The sequence below is a fragment of the Lissotriton helveticus genome, chromosome 2_1, assembly GCF_964261635.1.
Source record: "Lissotriton helveticus chromosome 2_1, aLisHel1.1, whole genome shotgun sequence".
NCBI classification, from domain to species: Eukaryota; Metazoa; Chordata; class Amphibia; order Caudata; family Salamandridae; genus Lissotriton; species Lissotriton helveticus.
The window spans coordinates 865415749-865438786 of NC_136059.1; positions in this window are offsets into that span (position 1 = coordinate 865415749).

Here is a 23038-nt window from a genome sequence, read left to right on the forward strand (position 1 = left end):
ATGTTTTAATGTTGGCTGACAAGGCTATTTCATTCTATAGATATACGATGTAAAATTATATTTTCCAAGGCTGGTTGTTAACGGTTAGAAAATATAATTTAGTTATAATTTAATAAAAAATATTGTTACATTATTGTTTAGATTTAAAATAAAGTATAAAATATTTTATAATTGAAGGCAAAATATGTAGTATTTGTGTATAATTGTTATAATTAAATTAGATTTATGCAATTGTTTAACAATTTAAGATATTTTTAATGTAATTAACTTTATTTCCTGTGGGGTTTTATTTTCAATCCCTAACGTCGTTATTTTATAAGGGGGCTGGGTTTGGTTGTAGTACCAGTGGCTGGCCATGTGTGGTGTTGGACTTATTAGTGTTTTGTTTTTTTAGTTGGATCTTGCACTCTGATTTGGTGCAAATTACTCAAAGTAAGTTACCTTTGTGACTCAGGCACTATGTGTTGTTCTTCAGGTTGAAGAAAGTTTCATAAAGATTACTCAGTTCTTTGAAAAGTTTAGGGGCAAATTCTCAAGAAACGGCGTTAAAATTATCACCTCTTTAGCGGCGCGCTAAAGCACCGATAATGGGCTTGATAATATGCCCTTGTGAATTCCCTAGAAATCCATGTTCTGGTGTGAGCATGGGTTTCTATTGGAATTCTCTACAGCATATTATTCGGCCTGATATTGAAGGGCATTGATCTTGTTATTCCACAGTCTTGCAAAACAGGGTTTGCCTTTTTGTTGAATGGCCGCTAGAAAGTAAATACCTTTTTTTGGTAGGATTCATATTTAAGTTTAGCGACATAGACGGCAGAGGCAGGCAGAGTAGGTTCATAATGTAGTCGGCCGGCATTCCCTTAGGTTAAATTGGCATTTCTCTCTAGTCACAGTATAAAATACAGCTGAGTCACTGGGGCGGTCGTTATGACCTGCCATGGCAAAGGTTAAATACATCAGTGAGTTTTCTGATAAGGACAAACCACTGGAAAAAACACAATTAAGGAGGCATTGTAAACAGACTCGGAGTATTTCACATGCTCGTTTAATACGACTTTTTCTGGCGAAAGATCTCATTGCGAGCAAACAGCAGAAATAATGGGGACAGTCTAAATATTGTACTGCTCGGTAATTGAAGATTGCTGTTCGAGAGTTGAGGCTTCTGACAGACTTGACAAATGTTGCTGCCGCTCAAACAGAACAAATAGCCTTTCAGATCGCAGAGACCTTTCAAAATTGTTTTTCATAAATTGTTATGACTAAGCAAACACGGATGCTGCCAGTTTAACTAATGTAAAAGCACGGAGCTAGCACAAACTCTTCCTCAGCATGCACCTTGTCTATTTTCTGAAAAATGTAAGTATTGTTTCTGGAAGATTGATTATAGTAAAAGCAGAGACTATATGTTCACCTTGAAATTTCATATTTAATATCTTCAAGCAGAAACGAAAGTATGATTTTTTTTTCGTTTTGTACTTGTGTCATATGGTACTGTACAGTGTTACTTCAGTATGTCTCTTTTATTAATAGAAACAAGAGCATGTTGTTAATCTGAGGTTTTATGGGGCATATTATCAAGGGATTTATCTCCGCTTTTTTGGCTTTAAAAGCCAAGAAAGCAGCAACAGGGTGCAAACACGCAAATTAGCATGTTAGCACCCTTTTTCTCTACGCTTCCCCTTGCATCTCTAATGAGATGCAAAGGGGGCGTTCCAGAGAAAAACAATAGGAGAAATGTTGTTAAGCGACATTTCTCCTATTATCAAGGTTTTCGCTAACCCTGTTAGTGATAAAAAAAGCAGCGCTAACCGCGGTTAGCACTGCTTTTTTTACACCTGATATTTTCCTGACTTAGCCATGATATCCTATGGAAGGTGGATATCATGGCTAAGTTTGTGAGCCCCTATCATCAAGCTAACGCCAAACTTCGAGAGATTATTGTTGGTTTTCCAGCGATAATCTCTCATTTGGCAGTTAGCGCAAGGATTTTTATCACTTCTGAGATAAACCTTGCTAATAGCAAGTTATCTCAGTTATCTCTGTGATAATTTCCGGCGATGCTTAGCGTTAAAGAATTCGTTGCTAAGCATCGTTAGCGATAAATATCGCTAATCGTTGGTAATATGCCCCTATGTGTTTTATCATTCACAAAGCTGTGGTACGCTTGGAATACAAAGAGACATACTTTTGTTTCTCATTAAAGGGAAATAGTAAAGCGGACATGTCCAAGTGACATCACCAGCTTTATCTCGAAGAAACGCAGCTTAAGTTGAGCATTTGCATTCGACATTATATTGTATAAGGTTTGTTTTTCCACCAGATCTGGCGAGGCAACTTCGGATGTCGGATAGCTATACAGTAGTCAGAACCATACCTATCAGACATCTTTGGGAATTAAATATAGTGTTTGTCTGCTGTGTGCCAGCGAGCACAGACAGGGAGTTGACCCCTCTGTCATCGTGAATAGTTTACAATAAACCCCGTTACCTCATCAACTACAGAAAGAGATTGCAGTCTTTGGTACTTCTGTTATAAGGGACCTGAAGGCTTTCCCACTGACGTCCAGAGAAAGCAAAATGACCTTATGTCATGCTCGTGTTTTCCTTGCTTTTAGGTTCCTTTATGGCTTCCCCTATTGGTTACAGGAGTCAGGGTTTAATTTCCTGTCTCAAGCCCACTAATATTCTGAAATCCCGAAACAGAGACCTACATCTTAGAAAAAGCCCCCATTGGGCTTTGTTCTGGTCAGCTGTAGGCCGTTGTTGACCGTCCCTATGTCACTAAGTAATGAGGAACAATGGTACCCAAGAAGTAATTGTTTGATTTAGGCACACCCAGTCTATGCCATTGGTTGGTTTTCTGCTCTTAACTGCATATTCTTTGCTTTAATGCAGGGGCTCATGAACATTTGTAAGGTACCCCAACCAACCAGTGGCTGACGAGTGGGGAACCACTTCCCCCACCAACGCGTATATTCTCTAAGAAGGCCCATTACTCTGCAAATCACCCAGAGTGAGGCAGCCATAATGAGGCAAAAGACATGTCAGTTTTCCACGCCACAACACATCTTCAACTAACATAATTTACGAATCCAAAAACGCGCTAGTTGTGTAGTTCAGAAAAATTGTTCTAGATTTGTTAATATTTATTTTTAGACTTTAATATGGAGGGAAGCCCATCCAACTACATGTGTTGTTGTCGGTGTCTTTGATCTAGCTTGCTCACCTCAGGTGTGGCTTGTTGCAGCAGCTCTACAAGGCACTGTGTTTAGTGGCATTTATACACAAAATATCATATATTACACAGAATGCAGCAATAGGTATTGTCAAGGAGTGAATAATCAAACATGGTCCACTTTGCATAGAAAGACAGTGTCCTGCAAGCAGACCATACAATGAAAACAGGAAAATATGGCAAGTGAGACAAATAGGATAATAGCCCAAAACTAACATAGTGCATCTAATCTAGTACAAGTGCAGTCTAAATGCAAGTAGTAAAATAGAACAAACTAAAAAATAACAAAACCCTTCGGCTGGTGCCGCTCCAGGCAGCTTTCCTGGAGACCTTCGGGAGGCATGTAAGAAGCTCAACGACAGCAAATGTGCCGACACGTCATCTCTGGTGGATGGGGGGGACAAAGATGCATCCCCCTGCAGACCCCTCCCAGGATTTGCACTGGCCTCAGTGTAATCCAGCACTCAGGCATGCATGATGGAGTTAGTGGCCCCCATATCCCCTTGAACATCTCCAAAAGCAGTAAAAAAGAATCAGACTCCTCGGTGGGGGGCCCATGTAAGCTATAAAAGAATTTGAAGATATAAGTGCCCCAGAGCTTGGCACCACCTCCACACCTCAACCTCCACCCCTCTGCAAACGGCGATCATGTGTCATGGTGCCCGCCTCTGCCAGAGCCCATGTGTGAGTCGCCTGGGGCCAACATCTGAGCGAGGGTGTGTGCTGGGCCATCCAAACCATTGTAATTATGCATTTAAAGACGAATAATGCCAGGTCCACCAGCTTTAGATAGTGTTTGTTGCTCTTGGTGTGCTTCATAAACCCCAAAAGACAGAGGAATGGGTCCAGTGGTAGCTGCACTTCAATCACCGTCGACTCCTGTTCCATCACCTGCGTCCACACATACAGCATCGGAGGAAACCCCCATACCAGGTGCATCAGCGTTGTCTGAGGCAGACGGCCAAACACCTTATGCGCATTGAAGGGTGTGCCCATGACTCCCCCACCAGCAGTGTCATCCTCTGGACCAGCCCCCAAGACTCTTGAGAGTCCTGGGGGCGCATCCAGGGGTTTATAATAAAACCCATTTTATTATTGTTTTATATGCTGGTGGTGGCAGGGGGGGCAGCTCTACTCCACTCTAATGGAGCGGCCACCACTGGGTTCTTGTTTCATAAGTATAAATCTGAAGCATACCCAACTCTCAAAGGCAGCCAAAGAGGGAATGTGGTTGAATCACAAGCAGATTTCTGAGCACCTTAACAATAATTCTGATAACAGAGACCTACATTTTAACACATTCGAGAGCAGAGGCGTGATAGTCTTTTGGCCACACTAACCAAATTGACTACTAAAATGCACCCACAAATGTCAAAGCTGCTAAGCAGCTACAAGCCTCACTATGGCTGTTTTTGAAGTCATTCTTTATTCACATGTATACAGAGTAACAAACAGCCGGAAGAGAACAGTTAGGAGCCATAAATGTCCTTCTAATAAGCATATTTCAATGAATTGAGAATTTCCATATAATGTGGTAAGTAGGATAACTGTATGAATGTACTGACCAGACTGGGTAAAATAGGGAATCTATATGTCTTGAACACTGTCGCAAAGAAGACTATGAAAGAAAGCAGGAATTATATCAAAACCAGGCAAAATAAAATCTGTCTGATTAAATTTATAGGACCAGAAGATGGTCAGATGATTGAAACTGTCTGTAGTAAGTTTTGGGGTATCTATTGGGATCGGTAAGTGAGATAGTGGAGTGGATGAACTGCAGGGGGTTAGGGTGTAATTTAGTTAACGTAGGAGTATAAGGGAATTCTTCCCATTCTAGAAGTACAAGTATTGGATCCCTTATTAGCAGACAGCTTGTAATTGACACATGTTGTTTATTCTCAGACTTTAAAGGTGGAAACATAAAGGGAGAAGAATTGGTGATAGATTTGAAATAGGATGTGGGAGTGGAATGCAAGTTGTGGATACTGAAGGGACAGAGCAGGTATATATTTGATATATGGATGTGGTTACATGGTGTCTGGGTTAGCTGTATGTGGATGTGTGTTCTGTCTTCTGGAAGGGAGACCCGAACATATTATTGGTATCCATCAGATCATTAAGGTCCTCATTATAATGTAGGGGCAGAATAACTTCTGCCCAACACTACATTGGTCACGGGACAGACCGACACCCGGTCTGCTGTGCCGACTGCCTCATTAGGATGCAACTGAACACTGTTCGGTCATATGCTTACATTTGATAAAGGGAGCATGCCTTCCGGCAATAAACCGGCTGTAATGCAAGCTCCCATGGTAAAATTGGGGGTGTGCTTCATCTCTGCACCCCGTGGCAGGCACCTAAAGGTGACTGCCACAAGGTGTAGCGATCAACAGGTGGTATGGTGCCTCCTTGGCCTCCAGCCAGAGGCCGTGCACCCAAGGGGGCCCTGCTGGGGGCCCCCCAAAGACACTTTCTGACATGGTTTCCATGTCAGACAGACCTGCATGGAAACCATGTCGGGAACCGTCATCGTAATCTCAAGGGCAGAAACATCCTTGAGATCACTTGCAGCATTCCGACTGGTGGTTGGCTGCAAGCCCTTTGGAATGACTGGTTGGATTCTTTTCCGACCACTTCCATCAAAATCAAAATCTGACCGGCCCATTACGATGTGGCTTGGAAGGCTCTAAGCTGCATCGTAATTGGCCCCTTAGTCTTTAAATGATTCTCCCGAATGTCACCATTTGCAAAATTTCTGTCAATCTTTCCCCTTCAGTTGCCACTTCCAACAATTTCCACTGACTTAATAAACAGAATGTAGTAACTGTCAGTAAGAGAGGGGAAACTCTATCTCCCCCAGTAGGAAGTCATTCCCTGTATGTCAGACACATCATGTAGCAGGACCAGTCTAGCAGAGGAGCAAATAACAAGCCTTTTAGTTTTGACATGGAGACCCATATCGAAGTATAATATGGGCTTTTCTCAGAGTACATGGATAAAGGGGCCTCTGCTTTGAAGGCTTCTATATCAAGTTGCAGTGTGGCATAGGTTTGTCCTAAAAAGTCGAGAGAGGGCCTATAAGAGTTATGTGATATTTTAAACTAGCTGAATTTAAGTTTTTCCTCTCATAAATTTACACCATTTTTCAAGAGTGTGTGTGTGGGTATAGGTGTGTGTGCGTGTGTGTGTGTGTGTAGGTGTGTAATTTTGAACATAGGTTTTGTACTGGGAGAGTGTCCTTACAGTACAATATATTATGGTTAGACATAGTTTAATAATTTCCATGTATTTGATTGTACAGTACAGCACACTCACCAAGAAGGGGTGGGCGGAACTTTCAGAGTTTCACTCAATGGAATGCTGTAGAGTTACCTAAAATATCCATGAGATTCTGCAGAGTCCAGTGAGTTGTTTGAATTTGGCATGTCGTTCTGCTCGCGCTGATTTTCTGTGCCAGGAGCTTGTTCCAGGCAAACAGCATCACGCAGCACACCAGAGATTGCTTCTTCTTTCTGTTGCTCGAGTAGATTTGCTACTCGAACTGCAGCTTTCTCAATGTAAGCATGGCGGGAGGTTTTCTAAGGCCCAAAAATTGCATGAGGTGATGCAAATTCTCGCTCATGTTCACCAACTTCAATTTGACGAGCCACGCAAGAGAATAAACTCTGGCAAGTTGCGGTTGGTGTAGTTTTGCCAGAACTCTGCATTCTAAATGGAATGCAGAGGGGGCAAATTTCCACAAACTCTGCCAGCAGAGCGAAATTTATTACCCACCCCTAAAGCAGAGTTGGAAAAGTTTGGAGTAAAAACAAAAACTTTTCTTTAATATTACACCTGTTTTGAAGAGGCATCATTTTTAGATTCAAATCCCTGTCTACCAATATTATTAAATAGTTATTTGTGTCATAGACCATAGGTAGTGCATGGGAATGCCCATGTACCACCAACAGATTACCTCATTGACGGAAAGTAATGCAAAGTAGCATGTAGTTTTACTTTGTATTAGACCAGGGCTACTTTCCAATCATTTGCAACTGTTTGAGTCAGTTTTGTGACGCAAGCCCAGTGCAAAGGGGAAACATCCTTTACAACGCAACTTTTACCACGCAGTGCCTTTACGACGCAACTTTTACAACGCAAACCATTACAACGCATTGCGCTGGGGGGCGCTCTAGGATAGGGAATAGATTTAATTTACTATCCAACACCTTCCCTACTATCCACGGGGACTGGAGTTGGAATAGTAAATTAAACTATTCACTATCCAGCACCCCAAAGCGCTATGCGTTGTAATGGTATGCGTTGTAAAAACTGCGATGTAAAAGCATGTGTGGTAAAAGCATGCGTTGTAATGTCATACATCCGTGCAAAGAGTTAGTAAATCTGGATCACAGTGTATAGTTTTAATAATGTTTCAATATGTCCATTACTTAATATATGGTCTATTATGCTTGCGTGGAAACAATAGATAGATATTTTACTCAGTCAATTGTGCATGCTCCGTTTCATCAGAGGTGCAGAGAAATAGAGAGACGGGCATTTTCAATAAAAGGGTTTAGTGAACAGTCTTCTTTCTCAGACAAGTAAAATGAACTGCTACAATCATAATACTGGTTGCAAAGTATAATGCGTACAGTAAGAAGAGTATTATAAAATAATACCGTAAAAGCATTGCATGGTTCCTAGACGATAGATAAATACATACATAAATACCAAAGGCTAAAACGTACTCAACTGGTGCTTCTATAATACGCCTACTCTGATGTACCTAACCTAAGTCTAGTACGAGGGAAGAAGTAAGTGTGGTATAGCATAGGTTTCGTTTTTCTTTGCCAAGAATCTAATCAAGATTTCTCTTAGGGTCTAATCAGCTCCGTACCTTGGTTTTAGAATGAAGGAGGTCTGGTATCTCTGTCTCGGGACTCGATTTCCCAACACCCTGTGAGGGGAGCTTGGAAGCGCCGGAGCTGGATTCTCAGCAAGAGAAAGGTCAGCTTCTCTGTCAGTGCGTCAGCTGGAGGGTCGGCTTCCTTCGGCATTTGCTGTAGCAAGCTGCGTCGGCAAATAGATAGATGAGCTGCTCCGAACCACCGTGTGTTTGCTAGGGCAAGTGTAGGCATATTTATACCTTGAGGGTGCCTAATTTGGCGTAAAGTCGGACATAATAACGTCATCAAAGAACTCCAAGGGAATGGTAGTTCTTTGAAAAAGCCATGATTTCTAGAACAAATTAATATTCAAGTAAGGGGATGTCCTTGACTGCTGAAGCCGAGTTTTCCAAGAAATCGTTGTGGCTTTTTGGAACTAGTAGAAGCAGCCATGCCTGTATTTGGACTGGTTTGGTTAAGTCTAAATATGGGTATGATTTCTATGTCTATATAAGGGCAATGTGAATTATATCTATAAAAGGGCATGAATCGATACATTTTGCTCGGATCCTAAAACGCCATACAACAAAGGAACACCCTATCTGAGTCCTAATGGGGTCGGACTGAATTCTGGGATTGAGGTAAATTGCTACAGTTCGTAGGCCAAATAATGGGATTCTGTGTTCAGCAATCTGAAACTGCCATTTTGAGCTTCTACCTGAAGTTTCCAGGCTTTGAAATGGGGTCTCCTCTGTTCCCTGATGAACATAGAAATTTCTTAATCAATAGTTAAGAATTGCTTCCTCCAGATTGATACAAGCAGCAAGCTGAAAAGAAAAGTGAGGACATATAAGGAGAGTCGTAGGTAAGATTATTGTCCAAAGTCATTGGCTGTCTTAGACAGGAGATGACTTAAGTTATTAGCAAAATAAGTTCTTTTAAGTTTCTATCAATGAATATGGTCATATTTAATAAGGGTGGGTGAATGTTTCATATCACCTGCGAATTGGCTGAATTTGGCGACTCTACGTTACTCTTGTAAAGTGGAGTTCTGGACATATTCCGCCAATCGCTCCATGGCTGAATTTTTTCCCTTGAAGCTCCAGTAATGCAAGTCCAAGTGAGATTTGGCATCCCCTTGTGCCATTTTAGAATGCGGATGGTCTCTAGCGGTTGCATTCAGAAGGCTGCTTCTTAAGTAGTTTTGCTGCTGCTCAAGTAGCGTTTGTACTTGAGGTGCAGCAAAATCAACTTGAATGACTGTGCGCTCTTGCACAGCACGTTGTACCCTTCACACTAATTTTTCAGTGCAGCTCATGCTACTGGTGCTAAATTGCAGTGTGAGCAGTGCCACATTCATATTTCTGTCCCTTGAAGAAACTCTGTTGAATCTCGTGGAGTTTTTATGAAACTCCACGACTTTCCCCACCCCTAATAGTTAAATGTTTCCAGGCACACATCTGAAGTTTGTTCTCTATGTCACTGTTCTAGTTGTAGATCTAGACATGGGCAGAACTTAGCGATTGTCCCAATTTATTTTATAATCTAAAATGATGGAATACTCTGCTCTTTGGAGAGCAGGTTTAGGATGGTTCACTTCGGTTCTTTCCATTAAGTGGGATTTCATTCACCTAAAGTAGTGTTTTTGATTGACCTACTGAGGTAGACATTCATTTTTATTCCTATACTGTGTGCTGTAGAAAGCTTTTTCAAGGCTTATATGAACATGAGGTTGCATTAAGAGGAGACCTTGTCTGGTGACTCTTTTAATGATAAACAAGAGTGATATTCTCCCACCGTTACCCCAGCACCTTGAACTTGCAAACAGCCAGCGGACTTTCGAAATTAAACTTCGACCACGGTCCAAAGTTTGGCTTACAATTACAGTTAAAAATGGTTAATATTTCAGGGACTGTAAATAAATGAGGTTTGGGTGAAATTTTTGTTATGAGTACGTATCCAATTCATTTTGGTAATTTCACAGTATGCAATACTAGAATTTATAAGCAACAAAGCAGTTGTCCAAGATTTTCTCACTTATTGATGTACACAACAGAGTACTGAATATATCATGGGCATGAGCAAAATACATATAACAAAAGTTGTGATTATGGGGACCAGATCCCTTCACAAAAGAGCCTTTGCTAGAAATGAGGTCAGGAACTTGAGGTAAGTCCAAACTTTGATCACCTGATGAAATGTGTGTCCACTTTGCCAAGTTATGAAACCTTAAGAGAGTCATTATCTAATGCTGATGCAATACATAGCAAAGGGTATGGTAGACAGGCAACAAAAATAGCATTCAACGAGTACAAGGAAGATATGGTAAGAACAATATACAGTTTGAAACTATGTGTCTCTCCAGAGGTTTCGAACTTCAGTTGGCAGGAAAGTATTTTTATTATCACTATTAAATAGGGGACCTGTCCACTGTTGAGGAATCTGAATGGGGGGTTGTGGATAACATATATCTGGGTCAGCAACAAAAAAAGTGCAATTTCCTATTAAGTATGAATATTAATAAAAACTGTACGCCACACATAAATACGTAATCAAAACTGTTTCTTTAGAGACATCTGAGCATGTAAACCGATTAAGCATGTCATTAACATCCTAAAAATCAGCAAAGAATTTGAGCCTTGTTTACATGGTGCCCCTCTTAGCAATGGCCCAGTGTTCAGAATCAAGATATTTCCCTGGAATAATCATGCGAGTGGCTGAAAGATAAGATGGGCACAGGATGCAGCACATAAAGTAAATAACAAGGGTGTCATTTTTGGCATCTAAATACAATGATTCCAACCCCTATACTAAGCAGATAAAACATTGGTCTAAAAACATATGTTTTCTATAGGGAGATTAAAGAAAAGTTAAATCAGGATTCACATTGTCACTGAAAACCTCTTGTTCGAATACTAACTCCTAGCTAAATTCAGATATTCAATGAGTCATGCTACAAAGTGTGAGTCTTTGGTGCAAATCGGTGTCTATTTCAACCTATATACCTGTGTCTAATGTATTTTGTGTGCCTTGGCTGTTATTTGTTGTGATAGACTGGTCTATCTAGCTGGTCAGAACTAAGGACATTATTGAAAAGAGTAAGTCATTTGTGACATTTAGGCCCTCTATCGTCCTGAATCCTGGCAGCATTTTCAGCTGTATTTTGAAAGCAAAGCTTTATTGCTTCAGTCGCATCTATTGTATTTTCATCTCATCCGTCGAACCATAGACTGCCTTTTAGCTGCAAGGAAAGCTGCAAGTTCCTCTGCTCAAAAAGTGCATCTGAAATACATTGCACTAAATGGACTATGGGCCTGATTTTGAGTTTAGCCAATGGGATCCTCCATCACAAATGTGACACCTATCCCGTCCGCCGAATTACAAGTGCATAGATCCTTCCTAATGATAGGCTACACTTGTCTGAATGCTGGAAAGAAAATAATTCCACAGACCTTCCTGATTATTTGGAATTAGGACGCAACAATATGTTAGACCAATGTGAATGTAACATCTGAAGAATTTGTAGCCATTTTCGTATTATTTGAAGTATTTGCCAGCACTTGGTAATTTTAATTGGATAATATTATTATTTGGTTTGTTTTGCTTTGTGTCTGGAATTTTGCTCATCATATTGTTGTGTATTGTGTTTATCTGAAGACCAAGAACAGTAAAAGAAAAGGAGATAGCGAAACAGCTTACATTTGCGGTAGCCTTCCATGGGATATGCTGGTAAGCATTGCCTACAATGAGTTCAGGGGTCAGAGCAATCCAGGAGGATGCTGTCGTTCTGCTGCGAGGTGCCATGGAGGTTGATGCTGTGGAGGTTCTTGTGGAGAAGTGTGGCTCAATGGTTAGAGCGGCAGACTCTGATGCAGAGGTCTGGCCCGGGACCAAGGTTCGATTCCCGTCTCGGCGGGTCTTGGGCTCAATTTCCCCGGACCTGATAATTCTCGCCTCGGTGCCTAGTCTAATCATGAGTCCCACTCTGTGACTCTGGGCAATAGCTTGCTTAATCTCCACAACGGCCCCAGCAGCGCTGTGGATGCCTGGCTTCACCTTGGGGGTGCCCAGGAGTGGACATTTCACAGGAAAGCCAGGATGGGTTCCGCAGCGGTATGAATACAGCGCTACGAGGCCTCCGGGTAGAAGTGCGCTATATAAAATACAAACATTTAGAGAGGGCAGAGGTGATCATAAACGCGTGGGCTCAGAATCCCGCATCCCTAGAATGGAGAATGCCTTGGCCATTTGGAGAGTGATGGAGAGATGATGTGCTCCAGTCAAGCCTCTTTAATAGGGGCCTCTGAGATGGCTCACGTCCCTTCCATTGGTTGCTTATTGCAAGAGGGGCTACAACCTCTACACGCATTTTCCTACCATTTTAAAGGCCATCATAACTGCTCAGTGTTCTGTATAAAACGAAATCACTTTAAATCTTTAGGATTTCAGCATACCTAACTATCTGGAGTACCGTGTGAGTAGATGCATTGCATCCCTGTAATAAGCAGAGCTCTGTTTTGTCATTCCCACGTGCAAACAATTTTAAAGGAACATTACACTGAGGGGAGCTTTTAACATGCAGCAGATTTTAAAGTTGCACATGTTTAAGGTTAAAGGTCGTTTCCATCTGGTTACTATTCAGTGGTCTCTGTTATATTAGTCCCTGTGTTATTCACGTCAGTTAATATATCCAACCAATTACTTCATCTCACAGCTATGGTTAATCGACTTCCAAGGGTCTTCGCTCCAGGGGCCACCGCATGGAAAATGTTGATTTATTTTTACGGATGCAGGTACTGACCGCTGATTCTAACACGTATTGTTCTGTTTCCATCGTTCTCAGCTGGGCAACCGCTCGGCTGCTCAAATAAATTCGCTTGCATTTCGTAAATAACCGAAGGTGACATACTATCTTACATTTACTGGGAAATGTTGCAGTTAAATGTCACATATGACATTAAAAGTGGATACATCGGATTATGGTGCGAGCTAAACCAGAGCGGAGCCAAAGATCTTGACAGGCCCTAAAAGCCAAAGATCAAGCGGAGCCATTGAAATAAGTCAGGTGAATCCAGCAACAAAGCATCTTATAAAGTACAGAAACACCACAAGTTGCGCTACATCTCACAAATTAAACTCCCTGAAAACGCAAAATATTTTTTTCTTTCTGTACATCTGCGCATTAAATTTGCAAAACAAAAACGTAACACGGTTTGCATTGCCAACAGTCCCGTGCACGACGGGACATTTAACCCCATACTTATAATGCTAAGCTCTGTTGGTTGAACGACAGGGCAGGCCATAGGCAGAACACAATGCAAGGATCTGCATGAACAAGCTGTACACAAGCATTCACAGGCAGCAACAACAGAAGCAATTAAAATAAACCTTAATCACAGATTGTTAGAAATGGGATTTCTGGTTGGCTAGGGCTTGCGCCTAAGCCAAGCAAAAACCCCCACTGTAGTTGGGGCAAGGGAGTTACACTCTGAAGATAACCTATGTTCAACCCTTTGGTAGCTTGGCACGAGCAGTCAGGCTTATCCCAGAGGCAATGTGTACAGCGTTTGCGCAACACACACACAGCAGACAAACTAGGCACACCACAAAAAAACCTCCACACAAGGTTATGTAAAAATAGCCTTTGTTTCACTCATAAAACACATTAGATCATAACCACAAATGTACACTGTGCCCACTGGCACTAGGTTATACTTTACAGGGGAATATATACAGGACAGGGCCAATTGGGCCGCTGTCATCACCATTAGAACACGTAAGTAAAATAACCACCAGTAACTACTGGTCCAGACACTTTGCATAAATCACATTAGGCGTAAGCATTAGCCATAAGCATTAGGCATAAACACATTATGCATGATCACATTTAGAAGTGTACCACAGTAACACTCCCCAGGTGCATACATCTCCTTAAGGCCCTGTGCCCTTCCAGCACACCAGATGCTCACAGGCCAAGTGGCCTTCCTCGTGGGTGGAGCCTGTCTGGGACTCCCCCCACATTGCCCTCTGTGCACAAAAGTCAGGGCTCTAAATGGGGGTGAGGGTGCAACTCACCCTAGTTTTCCTTATGGCAAAAAGAAATGCCCCCGTTGTTGCAGCTGCCTGCAATCTGGCGGTGCAGCTGTGACCCTCCACTGGGCAACCACAGAGTGCCTCCTAAGCCCTCTTCATTGGGGCTTCTCTTTGCAGAAAAGAAGCGGGCACCAACAGTGCCTTGGGAACCTCCTTTGATGAGCTCCTTCTGGTGCAACCGGTAGGCAGCCCCACTCACCGGTGCTCCTCATTGCAGAAATCAGGTACCCAACACTTAGGCACCAACAACGTTCAGCATTTACCAGGCTCCACTTCCCACTGGCACCCGGGACACAGCAGGACTGCAGCAGGGAGCCCACGAGGATCCAGCCCCTCCTTAGGCGCTCACCCAAGTGGGGTAGGCTCCAGCCTGGATCTCCAGCTGAGCGGCTTCCCTCCGTCGGATGCGGGCCATGCACACAACCAGGCCTTCTCTTGCTTGCCTTGCGCTCTGCGCTGCTCTGCACATGATCAGGCCTTCCACTGCCTGTCTTAAGGCTGCATCAGGCACGATTGGCTTCTCCTGCCAGCCTGCCTATGATCAGGCTCTTCCTGACTTTGCCTGACTTCCGGCCTTTGCGGGGAATCACGGAGCGAGGTCTCGCTCCTTTTGGAAACACACCGGGCATCACTTCAGCACGGAGCAAAGTCTCAGTCGATCCCCTCTCCTGTCAGGGCACCACACAGGGCTCCCACTGGCACACGGGGGCCCGCCCTCCTCCAGGCACAATCTTGCCTGATGCTTGGCGGTCACGTCCGCCCCAAATGATCCGCTGTGCGAGGCGCTGCCCCGCCCCCAACCAGGCAGGCACTTGCTTCACGGAGCAACGTTTCCGTAATCTCTCCGGCTCGGGGGAATAAATCCAAAAATGCCCACCATGTGCTCCTGGCACACAAGCACAGCCCTAGGGGCACAGTAAGGGCCAGGTGTCCTCACGCTCCCTGGTGGTGCATCAAGCGCAGCATGCACCACGCGCTGACGCAAGTCCGGCCATGCCACTGGCTCAAGACTTCAGGACTACTGCAACACCCCAGGTCCCAAGGGCAGAAGGTCAGAGCTGGTCCCAGGCAGGCTAGCATGTAGGGACCCCCAGGAAGCAGCAGATGGGTTCCACGGAGGGTTCTCCTAGCCCAGCAGTCCTTCCAGTCCCAAACAGGAACCAAAAACATGGTGTAACAGCCCCAATACTTATACCAGTCAGGTCTTTGTTCTGCCCTGGCACAGGGCTTGGGGAACCAGTCCCAACTGGTTAAGGGGAGTACTAAAGCATTTCTATACAGTCCTCACACCCTCCTTTGTCAGGTTAGGCTCTTTCCCCAGACACACCACAGAGGGGAGGAGCCAGGAATGTACCAGCCAGGCACAGACCTATTCAGGGTCAGGGGCTACTCCTCTTACTTACTACTTTCAATGCAAATCAGGTCAATTCAGCCTAGCGGTGACTCACCCAGCGCCTCTGGAGCCACACTACCACTCCATTCCCTGTCACTCCTGAGCCAGACATGCAATACACATCAGGCAGGCACAAAGACATATAGCACATAGAAATGGCAACTTCTAAAAGTGGCATTTCTAAAATAGTGATAATAAATCTGCGAACATCATTATGCAGCATTTATTTTTACTATTTCAAATATACCAAAGTTGACCAAGCTGCTCCTCTCATATCTGGAATTACCACTGAAACACTTATCAGGGAATCCCCAATGCATTCCTATGAGAGGGCAGCCTCACAGCAGTGAGAAACCAAAATGGCTGTTTGTCACTACCAGGACATGCCATACAGTTAAGGCACATGTCCTACTTTTTACCTACAGTGCACCCTGCCCATAGGGATAGCTAGGACCTACCTTAGGGGTGACTGATATTGGTGATGGTCTAGAAAGTAAATTAGTCTGTGCCACAGAGCAGGCACTAAATATCTGCTTATAAGTGAAATATTTGTCACTAATCTTTGAAGGTTATAAAAGAATCATTTGCTTCTGTGATGAAACAATGAAAGTGTATATGTTATTACAGCATTTTCGTTTAACATGTAAATGTAAATGTAATGTAAATTGATACTTGTATAGCGCACTACTCACCCGCAAGGGTCTCAAGGCGCTTGTACGAATACTGTTGTGGAACACATCCTGGCTTTCTCTGTGAGGTGTCCACTCCTGGGCACCCCCAAGGTGGAGGCCAGGCATCCTTAGCGTTGAGAGGGCCGTTGTGGAGATTAAGCAAGCTATTGCCCAGAGTTGCAGAGTGGGACTCCATGATTGGAATAGGCACCGAGGCGAGAATTATCAGGTCCATGGAATTTTGAGCCCAAGACCCGCCGAGGGGGGGAATTGAACCCTGGTCCCGGGCTAAACCTCTGCATCAGGGTCTGCCGCTCTAACCATTGAGCCACACTTCGTACACATGGAGTGTGTACAGGAAACATTAGGCTATGTCTTAAAATGGTGCTGCCCAGTAAAATGTGTGGTGAAAGGCATGGTAAAACCCAAGTCTTCCAAAATCAGCAATGTACAAACCATCACTAACCATAGTTTGTTCATGACAATGTAGGAGAGGCAAAGAACTTGAAAACATCCTATGGTTAGGACGCTTTGCTACTCTGAGCACATTGCAAATACTAAAGTCATAGTCCCTTTTAGCAATGGGTCTGCACTGGTAAGGTGTTTGGACAAAATATTAGATAAAAAATATAGTGTGATACAAATTTATTGGGTTGAGAATATCAGGATGTTGAAAATATCGACAACAAAGATATCGAAGGTAAGAATATTGTTTTGTTGTGTCAAATATTGTTGTAAAAAATATTTGTTTAGAAATTATTGTATATAATACTGTTTGTGGTATTTTGTATGTATTTTATTGTAGTGTGTTTAATGTTATATGTTAATAGTTTTTTTATTTGTGTGTTAAGTGAGATCAATAATTAATTATGAAATATCAGAAATTTATATTTTTAGTTGCATGAATATGTAAAAATAGGGTACCTGCAATTTATTTTAGAAGCAGGATTTGGTTTTTTTATGGGATAAATGTGTGGACATTTAAAAAAGTGGATGGCTTAATTTACATTTAATGTTAGTTTAATGGGGTGCAAATTAATATTGTGAAATGTATTCATTTATTTTGTTACATTAATCATTTTTCTAAATATAAGTTTTCAATTATTTTAAATGTGTGTATATATATATATATATATATATATATATATATATATATATATATAAATATATATTTACCTACTGGCGGTCGCCAGTAGGTAGTTATAGTTAGGATTGTTTTCCATTGGAAATCCGCAACATTCTATTGGGAATAACTTTGGCGCAGATTGAGGGATCTGCCTGTAATTTTCCTCAAATCTGCCTCGCTGTGCTCCGCTCCTTTCCTGAAAGTTTGGGGGGGATTTGTCAAGCGGGGGCCGAGATAAAAGGGGGTCCCAAAACGTGTTTTCCCCATGTTAATTTCCATAGGGCGGTTTGACTCACTTTTAGCTCGAACGGCTGAATGGATTTTCACCAAACTTGGCAAAATTGTAGGGACTGGTAGCCCGATGTGCCTTTGCTATGTCTCAAGATATGTGCTCCAGAGGATTTTGAGTAATTTAGGTTCCAAAAAATATATATATCTGTAAGCGCGCCCTGGTACGCGCACCGGGGAGCGTACCAGCGCGCAACGCGAGTTCGCGCGCGGAAAGCTGATTGGCTCTCGGGTGTCTGTAAACATTCCAAATGGTCCGGAGCGGCCGCCATCTTGTGTCCCGGTAGGATCGAGACACAAGAGGTGGCAAAAACAAAGGGGGAAATGACCAAAAGGGGGCATGGTAGACCCCGCCTGACCCCCTAGGTTTGATGTGGGGGCCATAAAAGGGGTACGCGCACCGGGGAACCTACCGGGGAGCGTACCAAGAGGCAAACCCAGTGAAACAGTAAAATAATAATTTAAAGGGCTTAGAGGTAGGGTAGCTCTGCATAGAGTTGTTGTGTTGTGTGGGTGATATAAGTACCAGCATGTAGGTACCAATGCAGAGTTTTAAATTCAATGTAGATTGTCTCCTCTGTAGATAATTTGCATGTTGTTACAGAAGTTATTGTGGTATATGGAATCCATACCATAGTTTGTCAGGAAAGTAGAAACAACATGGAGATGAAAAAGAGATGTCAAATACACATTGGAGATAATATAGTGGGAGAAAGGAAGTAACTATGAGCAAAATTACTATATAACATAAAAAAGTTGCACAGTATACTATAAGTCTCACATTATATTATATTCATTTTGGTACTATTTCATGAATTACATATAAAAAAGATTAATGTCTGGAACAATTTTTAATTATTAAATAAAAATGTATTGCTCTGATTTTTCAAAATTTAATAACACTTCCAACATTATATTGTCAGGAATGTCCTCATTTGGATTCCATGATTCCATTTCTTCCAGACATTTAAGAAACTCTTGGTCAAGAGACTGATCCAAAAAGTCTAAATCACTCCTGTTTCCTTACTCTGCTTCCCTCACTTATTCATATTCTCCATGTGTACTTCCCTTTCCCTATTTCCCTTCCTATATTCAACTTCTTTCAGTCCCTATTCTTTACTTCCCTTACCCTCTGTTCCCTTCCTTTGCTCCCTCTCTCATTCTCTTTCCCTTAATCATTTACTTCACTCCTACACACACACACCCCCAACACACACACACCTCTGACATACACCCCACACACACACCACACACACACCTTACACACACACACAGCCACACACACACTCCTCACACACACACACACACATCCCACACACACACATACTCCACACACATACCCCCCACACCCACACACCCCCCACACATATCTCACACACCCCACACATATCTCACACACCCACACCTCCACCCACACCCAAACACCCCACACACCCACACCCACACACACCTTACACACCCACACCCCCACCTACACCCACTGACTCCCTATAAGTCACCCACACTGCCTTACTTACCTTTCTTTCCTGTTTCACTCAGACTCTTTCAGTCACTCCTTCCTTTACTCTCTCTCTCTTATCTCTCTGTCACTCCCCATGTCTTAACCTTATTCACTTTTATCCACCCTCTTTCACCCCTCTTAACTTACACTCACTGCTCTTTTCTCACCATCCCTCACCATTGTTCATTTATTCTGGTTCCGTCACTACCCCTCATTCCACATTCTTTACTGTCCTTCCTTTTACTTTCAACACCCACTCACATTCTACCAGTACCTCTACTTTAGTCTTCTTTTTCTCTCTTCCCTTCTTTCGCTCCCTTATTCATTTTCCTTTTCTCACTTACACCCTATTACTCCTTCTCTGTTTTTAGTATGTAATAAACAATCCCTCTGTGTTGCTCCCTCTAGCTCTTTTTCTATTAACATTACTCTCTCTGTGTTCTTCCCTCATGCTCACTCTTTCTTTCTTTCTTTTTTTTTTGGTTGGGCGCCCCGGTGCGCGCCACGGTGCACGTACCGGTACGCGTACCCTGCAGAAAAAAGATTAACAGAGATTCTTTAAAAATATAGGTTTATTTTTTATAAATTAAAGGTAGTTCTAAAAAGAACTGTTTTTTTATTCTTTTTGTTTTTTATATTTTTTTATTGTTTTTTGAATTTTTTTTAACTTTTTTTGGGTTTTCTGAACAGTTTTATATTTTTTTGGTATTTTTTATGGGGAGAAACAAAAAACAGGGAATTGTAAATGGCTCAACTGGAGCAAAAAAAAACCAGAAGAAATTAGGGTCTTTTCGGGCACTTTTGGTTATCCCCAGCACAGATGATAAGTTTTATACTTTGCTCACCATAGCAAAGTAACTTTCCACAATATTTGCACATGATTTTAAAATCGTTAAATTTTGATTGTATGATAGGCATTGTCTCTGTTGCCTCTGAACCCGATGGAGTTGGTTATTTCGATGTTGAGGGTCTAGATGTTGATGGGGGTAGCTTACTGCAGAGGTCCCTTACCTCTGCAGCAGAATAGTTGATTGGGTGCCAACGGATCATGTACCGAATCATGGTATGATTCCCGAAGGAATATTTTTTGTTAGGGTTCCCCCTGGACAGCTCAGCATCACAAATCAGACAAGTCACCTTCTCAGCGTTGACTTTTTTGAAACCCCTTGGGATTTTGTAGAACTTCCATACGAAGTGATCTTTTGGTTTGTAGGGCTGATTATCTTCAGGCAGAAAATGCCTTGTCTGTCCCTCCTCTTCATCATCCTCCTCCTCTTCTTCTTGACCACCAATGTGATCGTCTGGTGGTCTTTTTGATGGTGGTGGTGGTGGGGCAGATGCTCCAGCTGCTGCTGCTACTGTAGCCATTTTAAAGTAGGAAAGATTAGAGACAGATCTCCAAACAGGTCTTCCTCAGTCAAAGGACAAAGTCAGAATAAGGAAAAAAGGTGGGGGCTTTCATCATTTGGAAAACAAAACTGTTCTGGGCCAATGAAAAGTGTTATTTTCAAGTCACATGACCAGGGCTTTCATCATTTGGAAACCAAAAGTGTTGTGAACCAATGAAAAGTGTTATTTTCAAGTCACATGACCAGGGCTTTCATCATTTGGAAACCAAAAGTGTTGTGAACCAATGAAAAGTGTTATTTTCAAGTCACATGACCAGGGCTTTCATCATTTGGAAACCAAAAGTGTTGTGAACCAATAAAAAGTGTTATTTTCAGGTCACATGACCCGACGCGCTTACGCTACGCGCCCCGGGGAGCGCCCCGGGGCGTGCCCGGGGGCGCGTTGCGTATGCGCGTCAGGACGTTTCGCGATCGTATGCGCTCGCGTGCTCTTACGCTGTGCGTCATATGACGCATCTCGCGGCTACGCGATACGTCATGATGTTGTTTTCGTTCGTGGGAATAGCGCTAACGGGACGCTCACCGGTACGTGCCCCGGGGCGCGCCGTGCACTACGCTTACCGGTGAGCTCATCGGTACGCGCCCCGGGAGAGCTCCGGGGCAAAAAAAAAAAAAATAAATATTACATAATTATACAATATAAAATTAGTTATAAAAAATATTACATTTCATACCTATAGAGATTTGCTATTAAAAAACCTATGAAATTCACTGAAAAAACCATAGGTTTCACACTAGTTATAGTTAGGAATTAGTATTTAAAAAACCTATTAAATTCACTGAAAAAACCATAGGTTTCACACCAGTTATAGTTAGCTGGAAATTTTACTCGCATAAAACCATTGAAATTCCCACGTTATAGTTAGTTGGACTCACTATAACTTGCGCGTGCAATGCACTGCTGATGACGTCACATATTACATCACTCATGACATGGTCAGTGACATCACTCATGACATCACTGATGACACCATCCTTGTGATACAGTGACAGACCTCCTTTCACTGTAATGTAACCCTTAAAACACATATTCAAAAATAGAAACAAAAATTTTCAAAAAAATGGAGATACCCATACCAGCTACAACAACCAATTCAATAATTCCACCATCTATATACATATCCACTCATTCACCAACAGTTCTATATAATCACTCATACGTATACTCACTCATCAAATATAATTTTATTTATTTTATTTATGGAGCTTATAGAGCGCGCAGCTACCTCCGAAGGAGGTGTCCCGGCGCTAAGATTACATAACTGTCCCCATGAGGAGTAACCAAGATCATATCTCACAGAGAAAATGGGAAACGGTGAGGAGTTGACAGTCCAAGTCCTACCGCCTAGTGAACAGCCAGGTCTTGAGTTTGCGGCGAAAGGCTGGCTCAGATTCACAGAACCTGAGGTCAAGGGGGAGGCTATTCCAGAGTTTGGCGGCAGTGACGGTGAAAGATCTGCCGCCAGTCCGAGAAAGCCTGAATCTAGGAACCAACAGAAGACGAAGGTTATTGGATCTGAGATGTCTGGCTGAAACAGAGATCTTGAGACGCTTTTTCAGATAGAGTGGGCCAGTACCATGGATAGCCCGAAATGTCAGGATCAGAATTTTAAAGTCAATGCGTCGTGAGATGGGAAGCCAATGAAGTTCTTCTCGGTAGGCTCTGACTGAAGTACGGGCAGGGATGTTACCGATGAGCCGGGCTGCCGCATTTTGGACTATTTGCAGGCGATCAATAAGATAGTGCGGGGCACCTGCATATAGACTATTAGCATAGTCTAGATGGGTGATGATAAGGGCCTGGACTACAGTTTTGCGTGAGGATAGAGGGAGGAAGGGGAAGATTTTTCTGATCATGCGAAGTTTAGAGAAACAGGCCCCTACCACTTTGTTAACTTGGGCATTTCCGGACAAAGAGTTGTCAAAAATGAAGCCCAGGTTACGAGCTGCCTTCACGGGAGAGGGTGGGGGATTCAGAATGGTAGGCCACCAAAGGGTTGCAGGGGGGGGGGATTTTTTACTGAAAAAGAGGACCTCGGTTTTGTCGGTGTTAAGGGCAAGGTGGTTGGCTGACATCCAGGAGCATATGTTACCAAGGCAGTTTCTAAAGTTGGAAAAGAGGGAGTCAGAATGGTCTCGAAAGGAAAAGATAAGCTGAGTATCATCAGCGTAGGAGACCACCCTGACGCCCCAGGATTCAACTACCTTGGCCAGAGGAGCCACATAAGCATTAAACAGTAGAGGGCTCAGGGCAGAGCCCTGAGGCACTCCACACAGGAGGGGTTTGTCTTCGGATTCAAAAGGGTGCATCGTAACCCTTTGGGAACGGCTAGACAGGAAAGAAATAATCCAGGCCAGCACTGTCCCACCGACCCCTAGCTGCTGTAGACGGGAGGTAAGTATTTTGTGGGAGACAGTATCAAAAGCAGCGGATAGGTCGAGGAGGACCAAC